The sequence below is a fragment of the Triticum urartu genome, chromosome 7, assembly GCF_003073215.2.
Source record: "Triticum urartu cultivar G1812 chromosome 7, Tu2.1, whole genome shotgun sequence".
NCBI lineage: Eukaryota > Viridiplantae > Streptophyta > Magnoliopsida > Poales > Poaceae > Triticum > Triticum urartu.
Window position 1 is genome coordinate 513,676,496 of NC_053028.1, and position 15,493 is coordinate 513,691,988.

Sequence of the window (15,493 nt, forward strand, 5' to 3'; positions counted from 1 at the left end):
GATGTAATATGAACGAGTAGAACACAAGTGAGTTGTGGGCGATATATGTCATACTTCTTACTAGCATGTCACACTTAGGTTCAGTGGTATTGTTGGATGAAGCGGCCCGAACCGACATTACGCGTACGCTTACGCGAGACAGGTTTTACCGCCGTGCTATGCACACAGGTGACTAGCGGGTGTCAGTTTCTCCAACTTTAGTTCAACCGAGTGTGGCTACGCCCGGTCCTTGAGAAGGTTAAAACAACACTAACTTGACAAACTATCATTGTGGTTTTGATGCGTAGATAAGAACGGTTCTTTCTCAGCCCGTAGCAGCCACGTAAAACTTACAACAACAAAGTAGAGGACATCTAACTTGTTTTTGCAGGGCATGTTCTGATGTGATATGGTCAAGACGTGATGAGATATAAGTTGTTGTATAAGATGATCATGTTTTGTTGAAGTTATCGGCAACTGGCAGAAGCCTTATGGTTGTCTCTTTATTGCATAAGATGCAAGCGCCAAATAATTGCTTTACTTTATCGCTATGCGATAGCAATAGTTGGCGAGACGACCATGTGACGACACATTGATATAGATCAAGATGATGGAGATCATGGTGTCATGCCAGTGACGATGGAAATCATGACGATGCTTTGGAGATGGAGATCAAAGGCACAAGATGATGATGGCCATATCATGTCACATATTTTGATTGCATGTGATGTTTATCTTTTATACATCTTATTTTGCTTAGTTCGACGGTAGCTTTATAAGATGATCTCTCACTAATTGCCAAGGTACAAGTGTTCTCCCTGAGTATGCTCCGTTGCGAAAGTTCTTCGTGCTGAGACACCACGTGATGATCGGGTGTGATAGGCTCTACGTTCAAATACAACGGGTGCAAAACAGTTGCACATGTAGAATACTCAGGTTAAACTTGATGAGCCTAGCATATAACAGATATGGCCTCAGAACACTGAGACCGAAAGGTCAAGAATGCATCATATAGTAGATATGATCAACATAGTGATGTTCACCATTGAAACTACTCCATCTCACGTGATGATCGAACATGGTTTAGTTGATATGGATCACATGATCACTTAGAGGACTAGAGGGATGTCTATATAAGTGGGAGTTCTTAAGTAATATGATTAATTGAACTTAAATTTATCATGAACTTAGTCCTGGTAGTATTAGCATATCTATGTTGTAGATCAATAGCTCGCGTTTAGCTCCCCTGTTTTATTTTTGATATGTTCCTAGAGAAAACTAAGTTGAAAGATGTTAGTAGCAATGATGCGGATTGGATTCGTGATCTGAGGTTTATCCTCATTGCTGCACAGAAGAATTATGTCCTTGATGCACCGCTAGGGGACAAACCTATTGCAGGAGCAGATGCAGATGTTATGAACGTTTGGCTAGCTCAATATGATGACTACTTGATAGTTTAGTTCACCATGCTTAAACGACTTAGAATCAGGACTTCAAAGACGTTTTGAATGTCATGGACCATATGAGATGTTCCAGGAGTTGAAGTTAATATTTCAAGCAAATACCCGAGTTGAGAGATATGAAGTCTCCAACAAGTTCTATAGCTAAAAGATGGAGGAGAATAGCTCAAGCAGTGAGCATGTGCTCAGATTGTCTGGGTACTACAATCGCTTGAATCAAGTGGGAGTTAATCTTCCAGATAAAATAGTGATTGACAGAATTCTCTAGTCACCATCACCAAGTTAGTAGAACTTCATGATGAACTATAATATGCAAGGGATAACGGAAACGATTCCCAAGCTCTTCGTGATGCTGAAATCGATGAAGGTAGAAATCAAGAAAAGCATCAAGTGTTGATGGTAAACAAAACCATTAGTTTCAAGCAAAGGGACAAAGGGAAGAAAGGGAAACTTCAAGAAGAACGGCAAACAAGTTGCTGCTCAAGTGAAAAAAACCCAAGTCTGGACCTAAGCCTGAAACTGAGTGCTTCTACTGCAAAGGGACTGGTCACTGGAAGCGGAACTACCCCAATTAATTGGCAAATAAGAAGGATGGCAAAGTGAACATAGGTATATTTGATATACATGTTATTGATGTGTACTTTACTAGTGTTTATGTAAGTGCATCTAGTGCCCCTTAGTGATTTTGGTGTATTGAAGACTTATAGGTTAAGGGACTAATGCGTTTGTGAGTGTACACAGGTCTATAAGTCTATGAGGAGTTTGATATTTACAGGAAAAGTCGACCCCTAAAAATGAATATCTTCGACTGAAGATTTTGGTATTTTTGAAGACTTTCATGAAGACTTTGAAAGTGAAGAAATTGGTGTGTCCGTGAAGACTTGATATTCATGCGAGGAATATGAAGCTTGAAGACTTTCGTTTTCATAGTTTTGTTTTTTCTCTTTCTTGAGTCATAGGAAACACCGTACTGTTAAAGGGGGTCGAGGAAATACTAAGGAAAAATTTCCATGTGATGCTCAACTCAAAATCATACACCTACCAATCCCTTCGAGTGAAGCCAATGGAAATCTCATACAGTTCAGTCAATTTCTTCAGTGACAGAGACGAAGTTCTTCTGGTCTCTGAAGAATTTGTCCTGACTGAGGAGTTAGGAATTCGCCAGTGCGGATTACCTACACAGTGAGGAACATGATAGCCCTGAGGATTTTGCTACTCAAAATTCCGACCGTTGCTGTGCTATGCGCCAGCTGTCCCAAAATATCCATCCACCTAACGGTCATATCATTGAAGGGCATTTATGTCTTATCATGTCGGGCTGCTCCCTAGGCTATAAATAGCCGCCCCCTACAACCACTAGCTGGTTGGCTGCTCCGAGAGAAACTGACACTTGTCATTTGAGAGCAACCCATCCTCTGAGGACTTTGAGCGAAAATCATCAAGTGAGGAAAAACCAAAAACCCAAAACCCAAACACCTACAAACCCCAAGTGATTGAACATCACTGAAGAGATTGATCTTGAGTGGATCCGACGCTTGTTACCTTTGAAGACTGTGCTTCTTCCAGACGGTTAGGCGTCATGGCCTAGAGCATCCAAGAGGAATTGTGGATCGCCGAGTGACCGAGCTTGTGAAGGTTTGGAAGTCGCCTAAAGACTTACCACGAGTGATTGGATGAGGTCTGTGTGACCTTAGTTCAAGGAGAATACGGTGAGGACTGGGTGTCCTGAGCTATGTGTTCAGGACTGGGTGTCCGGGACTGTGTGTCCTCGAGTTTAAATACTCAGCCACTCCAACCAGACGTACAACTAAGACAGCAGTTGGAACTGGTCTACCAAATCATTGTCTTCACCAAGCTTACTGGTTCTATTCCCTCAACTCTTTCATTTCCTCATAACTGTGTTGTGTGTTTGTTCATATCTGTGTTTCAAGACTTTGACTGAAGACTTTCTCAATTTCCTCAGTTCAATTTCTTCAGTCTGTTTGTCTTCATCATGTGTTATCCTGTGATTACGCTTCCTGTACTCTGTGCCTGTCTTCATTTCATCATGATGACTGTCGGTGTCAAAACCGGCGGATCTCGGGTAGGGGGTCCCGAACAGTGCGTCTAGGCCAGATGGTAACAGGAGACAAGGGACACGAAGTTTTACCCAGGTTTGGGCCATCTCAATGGAGGTAAAACCCTACGTCCTGCTTGATTAATATTGATGATATGGGTAGTACAAGAGTAGATCTACCACGAGATCGAGGAGGCTAAACCCTAGAAGCTAGCCTATGGTATGATTGTTGATGAGTATGTTGTCCTACGGACTAAAACCCTCCGGTTTATATAGACACCGGGTAGGGTTAGGGTAACATAGAGTCGGTTATAATGGTAGGAGATCTTCATATCCATATTGCCAAGCTTGCCTTCCACGCCAAGGACGCGGGACGGAGTCTTCAATCTTGTATTTTCATAGTCCAGGAGTCTGGCTGAAGGTATAGTCCGGCTATCCGAACACCCCCTAATCCAGGACTCCCTCAGTAGCCCCCGAACCAGGCTTCAATGATGATGAGTCCGGCGCGCAGATTGTCTTCGGCATTGCAAGGCGGGTTCTCCTCCAAATTCTGTGTACCTGTTTGAATAAAGTCCGGTTTCTTGCAGATGTTGCGCTCCTTGGCTTCTACGCCCAACAATGGCCGCTTCCCATGTGTCAAACAAATATGAAAAGTCTGAGTGTTTTTACATTCACACCCCTAGCCGCGTAAATGAGCTGCCCTATTTAAGGGGACGAGGATTTAGATCCAATCCACACCTTCTCCCCTCCGCGAGTGTTCGTCATAGCGCATCCGACAAAGGTCCATTCCACCATGGCCAGCCGTCGCAACGCCTCCCCTCGCCCTTCCAGCCCTAAGCCTGGACATTGGGGGAGATGTTCCACCCCACATAGCGAGCTAGTGATGCTCCAGACCAAGGGATTTTTCCCCCCGGCCTATATGGTCCCGGTTCGAGCCGGTCTCGCCGTCTACAACGGCGGAGAGCAAGCAGAGAATGCCCCTAATCCCTCCAAAGGAGAGCGGGTGTGCCTTGTCCCTTACTTAATAAGGGGGCTCGGATTTCCAATCCACCCATTTCTCCGGGGGCTGCTGGAGTTCTACGGCCTCCAGCTACACCATCTCACGCCTGCCTCAGTATTGCATATCGCGGGCTTTGTAGCCCTCTGCGAGCTGTTCTTGGGTGTTGAAGCTCACTTCAGACTGTGGAAGGAGCAATTTTGCCTCGTGCCCCGTTCCAAGAAGGGGTCAATGTATCAAGTGGGCGGAGCCGAAGTGTGGCGCATCGCCGGGACCGGATATCTGTCCGGAACCCCAAAGAAGGCGTCCGAAGACTGGCCCTCGGAATGGTTCTATATAGAAGACGTCCCGCTGCCGGATCCTGTCCGGATCGGCCTCCCTGAATTCAACAGTGCTCCCTTAAAGAAGCGCCTAAGATGGTGCCCACGGAGCCCCCAGAGGGGAAGTGACAGGGACATCATTTACCTAATGGGCCGAATAAGATTGTTAGCCCATTCCGGACTAACCATGATTGGGGTTATGGCCGAATGCATTATGCGGGGGGTGCAGCCGCTTCAGTATAGAAGCCACCCCATGTGGGACTTCAACGGGGAGGACGACGCCACTCGCTACGGTCGTAAGGGGCCGGATTCAGCTGCCGCTCTACTACAGATCTTGTCCACTTTGTATAAGGGAGAAGAGGAGGAATTTCTCCGCGTCAACCCTCAGGGTGGATTCTCCATGCACAATCCCCCGAGCTGGGTAAGCGGCCGTATTTACTTGTCCATCCGTTTTGTATTCCCATTGTTAAATATTCAGTCTGACGACTTTAACGTAGGAACTGCGCCGGGCTGTTAAGGAAATAAGCAGCCCTCCTCCACAACCCGAGGACCCAGGACGGTCCCTCGACCCGGCCTCTCAAGAGGATCCGGACATATCTGTGGAGCTGATTGATGGAGTGTTCCATCAATTGAGCGAGGACAACGCCTTGGTGGCCATTACAGCCGATTACCCAGGGCTAATCCTGACGCCCTAGGTACCTGAGATCGAAGTCCCAGTACCCCGAATAGGTGTCTGCCCACTTGTGTTCAGTTTCCTGATTCCAACCGAACTTTGCAGGGGAGGTTTTTAAGGCGAAAGGCCGAACCTACTGCGACAAGCCAACGAGGGGCCGTAGGGCCCCGTGGGCCAAAAAGAAGTGCAGTCCGGACCGAGGCGTCAGCGCAAAGGTATGGCGCGCCCCCTTATCCCAGGTGTTATACCTTCGAGGCACATTGACACCCGTGCCTTCTTCAGGACAAAGAGACCTCGCCGGACTATACCCGGAGAGGCTGCCAATCGCGCCTCCACCAGCCAGGCTCCAAGGCCTGGTCCGGAGGCGGAGGCGAACGTAAGGCGCGCGCCAGACGCTCCTCCGATGGAGGATGTGGACGGGTTGTCTGCCACCAACTCTGAGGTGGAGAGTGCCATGAACCATAGGCATCGCCGGACAATTCTTCACGACGCTTGTTTCTCCCAAGGGGCGTTAGATGCCTTCAATTCGGGAGATGCACACCTCCGTGCCGCTCAAAATGGTCTAGCCAGAGCCACGGAGCAATATGTAAAAGACATACGTGTAAGAAAATTTTGGTAATTATATATATAGCAGTAGCCCCCAAGACTTGAAACAGTTGGAATAACTGATTTAAGGATCATTTGATATGCAGGTTCTTACAGAAAAGAATTCCCTACTGTCCAAGGAGCTAGAAGAGTGCAAAGCCCAACTGGAGGCCGCACTAGCCGCGGTAGGGGAGCCTAAGGAGACCCCCCTCTGGTAATATACACTTTGAAAGATAAGTATTTTGCGAAGCACGGCTTTGGTGCGAATCTGACAAATGAAATTGCAGATGGCGCCGGATCGAATCCGGAAAGGCAACACCTCCTACGCCAGCTAAAGGCTGGTGAGAGGGTGCTACTAAAGGTGATGGGGGAGAAGAACAATCTCCAAGATGCCAACACCAAGCTGGGCGTCGAACTGAAAGACGTTCGTGCCCAGCTGTCAGACTCCGTGAAGGAGAATCAGCGGCTTCAGCGCGGCATATTTAGTAAGTGCTTGAACGAACCTTTTGAAAGAAAGTTCGGCGGGGAAGTCGACTAACAAAGCAATGTCTGTAGGTGTGCTAACAGGTCGTCCTGCAGAGGAGATGCCCGGTTCTACGGGTGATCTTCTTCCCGAGCTCTCGCAACTGCTCGATCGAGCTCGGCAGGCGATGCAAGGTGTCGCCCAGGCCCTGTGGCCATCCGTCTCCATGCCCGAAGGTCTTGGAGAGCTTGCGGAGAAGCTAAAGGGAGCACGGCGGCGCTTCCGATTGTGGAAGATATCAGCCTGCCGTCAAGGCGCTAGGGAGGCCTGGGCCATGGTGAAGATGCGGTACGCAAAGGCTGACCCCAACCACATGGCCGAGGTCGGTCCTGTAGGGCCTGATGGGAAGGAGATCCCTGTAAGCTTAGTATACGGCCAAGTAGAGTTGGCCGCAAAGTATTCCCAGCAGGACTGTAAATTAGACAGCCTGTTAGATGGTATTGAAGAGGAATACAACCAGTCAAAATGACTATGTAATTTAATTGACATTTATAATGCCTTCTAGCTGGATTGTAGATCATTTGTCATGGCCGACCTTTTCTCTTCAGCCTCGGGACCTGATGGTCCAGAGTGTGTCTGAATTCCCATGCGGTTATATAGGAATCGGTGAATGCATGGAGACCAGGCGTAGGGGTCATTAGGGCGTCAACAGACAAGTGCCCGACTAGGTATGTTATATTACATGGTTAGTAAGAAACATCTTCTAGGGAAAATAGTTCCGTTAGGGGTTCCTTTCCCTGGGAGGCATGCCCTAAGGTGCATGTCCATGCTGTGAAAAGAAACGCAGGAAAAACATCTGGGGGCGTATAGATAAAAAAGATCATCATTAGTTCATCGACCGAATATTCCCTCAAGAACGCTAGCTTTCGGCTTCACCTAGTCTGAGGTACACGTCCGGCTGACCCGACAGTAACAATCGCAGAGGTGCTCCCTTTACCACCTAGCCGAACAATCGGGAACGTAGGGGTAAGCACAGGAGCCAGGCAACCCAGCTTGGCCAAAACTTAAGTCATATCGATGCATATAATGGTGAATAAAAGGTACATGCGGAAGTGTGACACATGTGTTGGGCATGAAGCCCGTATGAATAAGCTTCTGTTTAAAGAAGCCCCCAGGTTTAATGAGCGCGGATAGCGCGTCACTTTATGAGCCTTTAGAGGCTATAAGAGAGAGAGAGAGAGAGAGAGAGAGAAGAAGAGAAATGTAAGACAGAAAATATAAAAAATGGACAGAGGAAGGAGACAAACACAGAGTCTAGCGCTAGGCATAGAATCTTCGGAGACGGGCTGCGTTCCATGGGTTTGGCTCGAGTCGGTTATCCGATGCATCCCGCAGGCGGTACGCTCCACCAGTCAGGACTTGGTCAATTATGAAGGGACCTTCCCGCTTGGGCTTGAGTTTGTCCTTTTTCTTGTCCGGTAGTCGTAGAACTAATTCGCCAATGTTGTAATTTTTGGCATGTACTTCTCTACTTTGGTATCTTCGAGCCTGTTGTTGATAAAATGCGGAACAGGCTTTTGCCACGTCACGCTCCTCCTCCAATGCGTCCAAGCTGTCATTCCGATCAAGCTCGGCTTCTCTTTCTTCGTACATGCGCACTCGAGGTGAGTCATGAATTATGTCGCAAGGCAAAACTGCCTCTGCGCTGTACACCATAAAGAATGGTGTGTATCCGGTGGTGCGATTCGGCATCGTCCGCAGCCCCCAGAGTACGGAGTCGAGCTCCTCTACCCAGTACGTGTTAGATTCCTTAAGGGACCGCACTAATCTGGGTTTGATGCCGCTCATGATAAGACCATTTGCACGTTCGACCTGGCCGTTAGTTTGTGGGTGATAGACGGAAGCATAATCGAGCTTGATGCCCATGTTTTTGCACCAGAGTTTTACCTCGTCGGCCGTGAAGTTCGTGCCGTTATCAGTGATGATGCTGTGGGGGACGCCGTAACGGTGTACAACCCCGGATATGAAGTCTATCACCGGTCCGGATTCGGCCGTCTTAACAGGCTTGGCTTCTATCCATTTGGTGAACTTATCCACCATGACCAGTAAGTATTTTTGCTTGTGGGTTCCGCCTTTAAGGGGTCCAACCATGTCAAGCCCCCAGACCACGAAGGGCCAACTAATGGGGATGGTTTGGAGGGCGTTGGGTGGCATATGGCTTTGGTTTGCAAAGACCTGGCAACCGGTGCATCGTTGGACTAAGTCCTGAGCGTCTGCCCGGGCCGTCGGCCAATAAAAGCCTGTACGGAAGGCCTTGCTTACAAGGGACCGGGCTGCGGCGTGATGACCGCCGAGTCCGGCATGAATTTCTGCCAGGAGATTCCGCCCCTCCTCTTCGGAGATGCACCTTTGAAGGACTCCGGTAGAGCTTTTCTTATAAAGCTCTCCCTCGTGGACTCTGTAGGCCTTGGATCGCCGCACTATGCAGCGTGCCTCATTTTGGTCTTCGGGGAGTTCCTGCCTAGTAAGGTAGGCGAGGAATGGTTCTGTCCACGGGGCGATGACGGCCATTATTACGTGGGCTGAAGGTGTTATTTCATTGGCAGAGCCTCCGATTGTGTCAGAATGGTCGGTGTCGGGCAGTGCGGTTGGGTTCGGGCTGTTATTGTTCGGCTCCCCTTCCCATGCTACGGATGGCTTGAACAGCCTTTCCAAGAAGATGTTGGGGGGGACTACATCACTTTTTGCGCCTATGCGTGCCAGGACATCTGCCGCCTAATTATTTTCCCGGGCTATATGGTGAAATTCAAGCCCCTCGAACCGAGCTGACATTTTTAGGACGGCGTTGCGGTATGCTGCCATTTTTGGATCCTTGGCATCGAAGTCTCCATTTATTTGGGATATTGCGAGGTTCGAGTCCCCGCGTACCTCTAGGCGTTGGATGCCCGTGGATACTGTCATCCGGAGACCATGTAAAGGGCCTCATATTCAGCTGCATTGTTGGAGTCCGTGTACATAATCTGTAGTACGTATTGAACTATGTCTCCTGTGGGGGACGTCAAAACGACGCCAACCCCCAGTCCGGCCAACATCTTGGAGCCGTCGAAATGCATGATCCAATTTGAATATGTGCCGTACTCTTTAGGGAGTTCGGCCTCCGTCCATTCTGCGACGAAGTCAGCCAAGACTTGTGACTTGATGGCTCGTCATGGCTTATAAGTTATGTCGAATGGGAGGAGCTCGATGGCCCATTTCGCAATCCGGACCGTTGCGTCACGGTTGTTTATAATATCGTTAAGTGGTACTTCCGAGGCTACTGTCATTGAACACTCTTGAAAGTAGTGTCGTAGCTTCTGGGATGCCATGAATACCGCGTACGCAGTCTTTTGATAATGCGGGTACCGTGATTTGCATGGAGTGAGGACAGTGGACACATAATAGACCGGCTTTTGAAGGGGGAATTTGTGTCCGTCCGCTTCTCGTTCAACGACGAGCACTGCGCTTACAACCTGATGTGTTGCTGCAATGTATAATAGCATTGGTTCGCCAATGTTTGGCACGGCCAGGACTGGGTTTGTTGCCAGTATGGCTTTTATTTCGTCGAGTCCGGCCGTGGCTGCGTCCATCCATTTGAAGTGTTCGGTGCGCCGAAGGAGGCGGTAAAGGGGTAGGGCCTTTTCTCCCAAGCGGGAGATGAAGCGGCTTAGAGCCGCCACGCATCCAGTTACCTTTTGTATTTGTTTGAGGTCCTTTGGGATATCCAGTTGCGACAGAGCTTGGATCTTGGCTGGATTTGCTTTAATTCCTCTACCAGATACAATGAAGCCCAAGAGCTTTCCGGCTGGAACGCCGAAAATGCATTTTTCCGGGTTGAGCTTGATGTCGTATGTTCGGAGGTTATCAAATGTGAGCCTCAAGTCGTCTACTAGAGATTCAACGTGTCTTGTTTTGACGACCACATCATCTACATATGCCTCCACTGTTTTGCCGATCTGGCTTGCCAGACATGTCTGAATCATGCGCTGATATGTTGCACCGGCGTTTTTGAGCCCGAAGGGCATCGTGTTAAAGCAGAATGGCCCGTATGGTGTGATAAATGCCGTTGCGGCTTGGTCTGGTTCTGCCATCTTGATTTGATGGTAGCCAGAATATGCATCGAGGAAACACAACGAATCGTGTCCTGCGGTAGCGTCAATAATTTGATCGATGCGGGGGAGGGGGAAGGGATCCTTTGGGCAAGCCTTGTTAAGGTCTTTAAAATCAACACACAGGCGCCAGGATTTGTCCTTCTTTGGTACCATCACCAGGTTTGCTAGCCAGTCCGAATGTTTTATATCTCTGATGCATCCGGCCTCCAATAGCTTTGCTAGCTCCTCTCCCATGGCCTGTCTCTTAGGTTCGGAAAAACGCCGAAGAGCCTGTTTGACATGTTTGAATCCTGTTTGGATATTTAAGCTGTGCTCGGCTAGCCTGCGTGGGATTCCTGGCATGTCTGAAGGGTGCCAGGCGAAAATGTCCCAGTTCTCTCGTAGGAACTCTCGCAATGCGGTGTCGACATCAGGGTTTAACTGTGCCCCGATGGAAGCTGTTTTATTGGGGTCCGTTGGATGGACCTGGAATTTGACTATTTTGTCCGCCGGTTTAAAGGAGGTGGACTTGGATCTTTTGTCGAGTACCACATCGTCCCTATTCACCGTAGAGCGCAGCGCAGTCAGCTCCTCAGCCGCTAGGGCTTCGGATAGTGCCTCGAGGGCCAGTGCGGCTGTCTTGTTTTCGGCACGGAGTGCTATGTCCGGATCACTAGCGAGAGTGATGATCCCGTTAGGCCCGGGCATCTTGAGCTTCATGTACCCGTAATGGGATATTGCTTGGAAGATTGTAAACGCTTCCCGCCCTAGCAGAGCGTGATAACCGCTGCTGAACGGGGCCACCTAGAACGTGACCTCTTCGGACCTGTAATTATCCGGCGTGCCGAACACCACATCTAGTGTCATTTTTCCTGTACAGCGTGCTTCCCGACTGGGGATTATTCCTCTAAAGGTTGTGCTGCTTCGCTCAATGCGGTTCCAGTCTATTTTCATTTTTTGAAGAGTCTCCTCGTAAATGAGGTTCAATCCGCTGCCGCCATCAATGAGTACCTTGGTAAGACGAAAGCCATCCACTATTGGACTGAGGACCAATGCGGCTGGTTCTCGGGCTGTTCGGAATTTAGGTTCATCACTAGCGTTAAAGGTAATAGCCATGTCACTCCATGGGTTTATTGTTGCTACTTGGTAGACTTCGGCAAGGCTGTGGAGTGTCCTTTTTCGCATATTATTTTATGCGAAAGTCTCGAAGAATGTTAATACCGTATTGGTGTCTCTGGGTGGCTTTCTGTGGCCTCCGGAATTAGGAGATTTTCGCCAATTTTGGCCACCTGCCGGAGTATCCAACATGCTCTGAGGCTGTGAGTTGGTGTGGTGTCCTCTGTACTGTGAATTTTACAGGGTTCATTAAGCCAGCCTTCCAGTACGGTTCCATGCCCTGTAGAGGGTTTTTGCTTTTTGGTGCTTGACCCGGGTGACTGGTGATGATGCACCCTTTTATTTCGGACTGGGTTTGTATTCAGGGCCGGATTGTCCCAAAATTTTATTTTGGTTTTCCAGGCGCTTTCCATCGCACAGTACTTTTGTACAATGGACGCCAAGTCAGCGAAGCGTGTAATATCACGGTGACCTATGGCGTTGAGTATTCCCTTGTCCGTGCAATTATTGCAGAAGATTGAGATTGCGTCTTTCTCGCGGCAGTCCCTTAGCCTGTTCTTAACCAGGAGGAATCTGGCCCAGTAATGATGTACTGTTTCATCGGGTTCTTGCCTGATTTTGGATAGATCGCTTATGTTGGGGTGGGCGGATGGAATTAAATCCGAAGCCTCACCCCATCTAAGGCTCAGAGGCCGAGGAATTTCTGAACTCGAAAATTTGGATTCCTGGATGTTGTCTAATGAATCCAACCCGTCGCCTGACTCTAAGTTCAGGTCTTGAGTGATATCCTCCCCTTCGTGGGTATCCGGCTTGGAGGGATCGGGAATCCGGATGTAGCGAGTCCTTAAGATAGATGAAGGGTCACCGCACTGTCCCTCTACCACGGCAACGTGATGGGTGACTTGGGGAGAGTTAATCTCTCTCAGATCGGTTTTAGGCCCAATCTGGTCGTAATCCGTAGCGACTCCTAGGGCGGCGAAGCGATCCAAGAGCTCGTTTATGGAGGAAAGCTCCATTGGATCTAACTGCTCGGCGAGTTCCGAGTTGACATGAAGATTGTTTTCGATGGCTCGAGAGGTCATCGTCGGCACAGAAGCCGAACAGGTGGTCATGAGAAAGCCACCTAACCGGAGGGTTTGGCCGACAGCCAAAGCTCCCTTAGCAACGGTGCCGTCTTTAAAGACGGGGCGAGGCATCCTTCCTGATGGTGACGACACAGAGGAACTCTCAATGAAAGCACCAATGTCGGTGTCAAAACCGGCGGATCTCGGGTAGGGGGTCCCGAACTGTGCGTCTAGGCCGGATGGTAACAGGAGACAAGGGACACGAAGTTTTACCCAGGTTCAGGCCCTCTCGATGTAGGTAAAACCCTACGTCCTGCTTGATTAATATTGATGATATGGGTAGTACAAGAGTAGATCTACCACGAGATCGAGGAGGCTAAACCCTAGAAGCTAGCCTATGGTATGATTGTTGATGTGTATGTTGTCCTACGGACTAAAACCCTCCAGTTTATATAGACACTGGGTAGGGTTAGGGTTACATAGAGTCGGTTACAATGGTAGGAGATCTTCATATCCGTATCGCCAAGCTTGCCTTCCACGCCAAGGAAAGTCCCTTCCGGACGCGGGACGGAGTCTTCAATCTTGTATCTTCATAGTCCAGGAGTCCGGCTGAAGGTATAGTCCGGCTATCCGAACACCCCCTAATCCAGGACTCCCTCAATGACTATGCTTGTATTCTGTTATGTTTACTTTTGAGTACTTATTCCGCTGCTAGTAGTTCTTTGCCAAGGAATTTCCTCACCGGCAAATTCCTTAGTGAAGAATTTCATAAAAATCGCCTATTCACCCCCTCTAGTCGATATAACGCACTTTCAATTGGTATCAGAGCAAGGTACTCCCTTGTTCTGTGTGATTTTGGTTTAACCGCCTGGAGTTTTAGTTATGTCGACCGCAGGTATGATCAAGGTCTCTTCTGGGTGTCCTACCTTCGATGGGACGGACTACCCCTACTGGAAGAATAAGATGCGAATGCATCTTGAAGCAATTGATAACGATCTCTGGTATGTTGTTGAAAATGGTGTTCCCTCAGTCACACCTTCTCTGAATGCTGCTGATGTGAAGAGATTCAAGAAACTCGACTCTCAAGCGAAGAATATCATATGTGGCCATCTGAGCAAAGGACAGTATGGCAGAGTGAGCGCTTTGGAGACAGCTAAGCTTATCTGGGACAGGTTGTCCAAAGTGAATGAAGGAGTCTCAACTCAGCGTGACTCTCGAGTTGATGTTCTTTGCAATCTCTTCAACTGCTTCAAAAGACTCGACAATGAAAATGTTCAACAAACCTTCAATCGCCTCACTCACATCTCAAATGAGCTTCAAGCACTTGGTGCCACTGACATCACCGTCCATGAGGTGGTGAAGAAATTGCTGAGATCGCTTAATTCCTCATTTGACACTCTGGCATTGATGATACAAGAACGTGCTGATTACAAGTCACTTGATCCCGCTGATATTCTCGAGAGGCTAAATACTCATGAGTTCCAACTTGCTGAAAAGAGAGATCCCTATGGTTCAAGCTATGACAGATCACGTGCACTAAAGGCCAAGGCAGTATCTGAGTCCGAAGATGAAGACTCTGGTAGCAGCCTTGGTGATCCTGAAGAACTGAGCCATGATCTGGCTCTGCTCGTGAAGAAGTTCCAAAAGTTCTCAAGGCGTGGTCGCCTTGGAAGACCCTCAAGGAGCAATGATTCCTCATCAAGTGACTACAGGAGGAGGCTCTGCCACAAATGGAAGAAGGCTGGACATTACATTCAAGACTGTCCTCAATGGGAAAAGGAATCAAAGAAGAAGAAATACAAGGATTACAGTTCTGATGATGCGAAGAAAAAGAAGAAAGCCTCAAAATCCTCATCATCAAAATCCTCAAAGCCTTCATATCACAAGAAGAGCAGCTCCAAGAAGGCCAGGGCATTCATTGGCAAGGAAATGGACTCTGAGGCTGAATCTGAAGAAAATGAGGAAGAGGAGTCATCTGAGGAGTTCGAATCCGGAGTGGCGAGCCTAGCTCTCGCTACTGCATTCGTCAGCAAGTCTATCTTCAACACTGAAGAAAATAACCTCACCAACAAAGCTGATGAAGGGGATGATGACTATGCTCCCACCTACTGCTTCATGGCAAAGGGTGTCAAGGTACTCAAATATACCTCATCTGAATCAAGTGAGAATGAATCTGATGAAAATCTTAAGCCCAGGTATTCTAAACTTGCTAAGATTGCTGTAAAACAACGAAGGGCTTTAGAAAAGGTTCAAAACATGCTAGACAAAAGTGATGATATGTTGGGTGAAGAAATGGATCGCACTAAAGCCCTGACTGAAAATCTTTAGATATTTCAGACTAGGCTTGAAAATCTTCAAAGTCATCATAACACTCTCTTATCCGATCATGAGAAGCTTTCTTATGAATTTCTTCAAAGAAAGCAAGACCTTGAGAAGCTAAGAGTGAGTTATGAAGATCTTCAGAAGGAGCACGATTCATTACTTGCTCAACAAATCAGCGCTTCTTAGGAAGAATTTGTTCCTCCATGCTTGAAGTGCATTGAACGTGAATCTGCTAATTCTTCACCTGAATGTTCAAATGCTGCTAATGTTTCAAATTCTTCACATGCCTCTGCTATCACTAATTCCTCATCTGAGGACATTGCTAGTATCA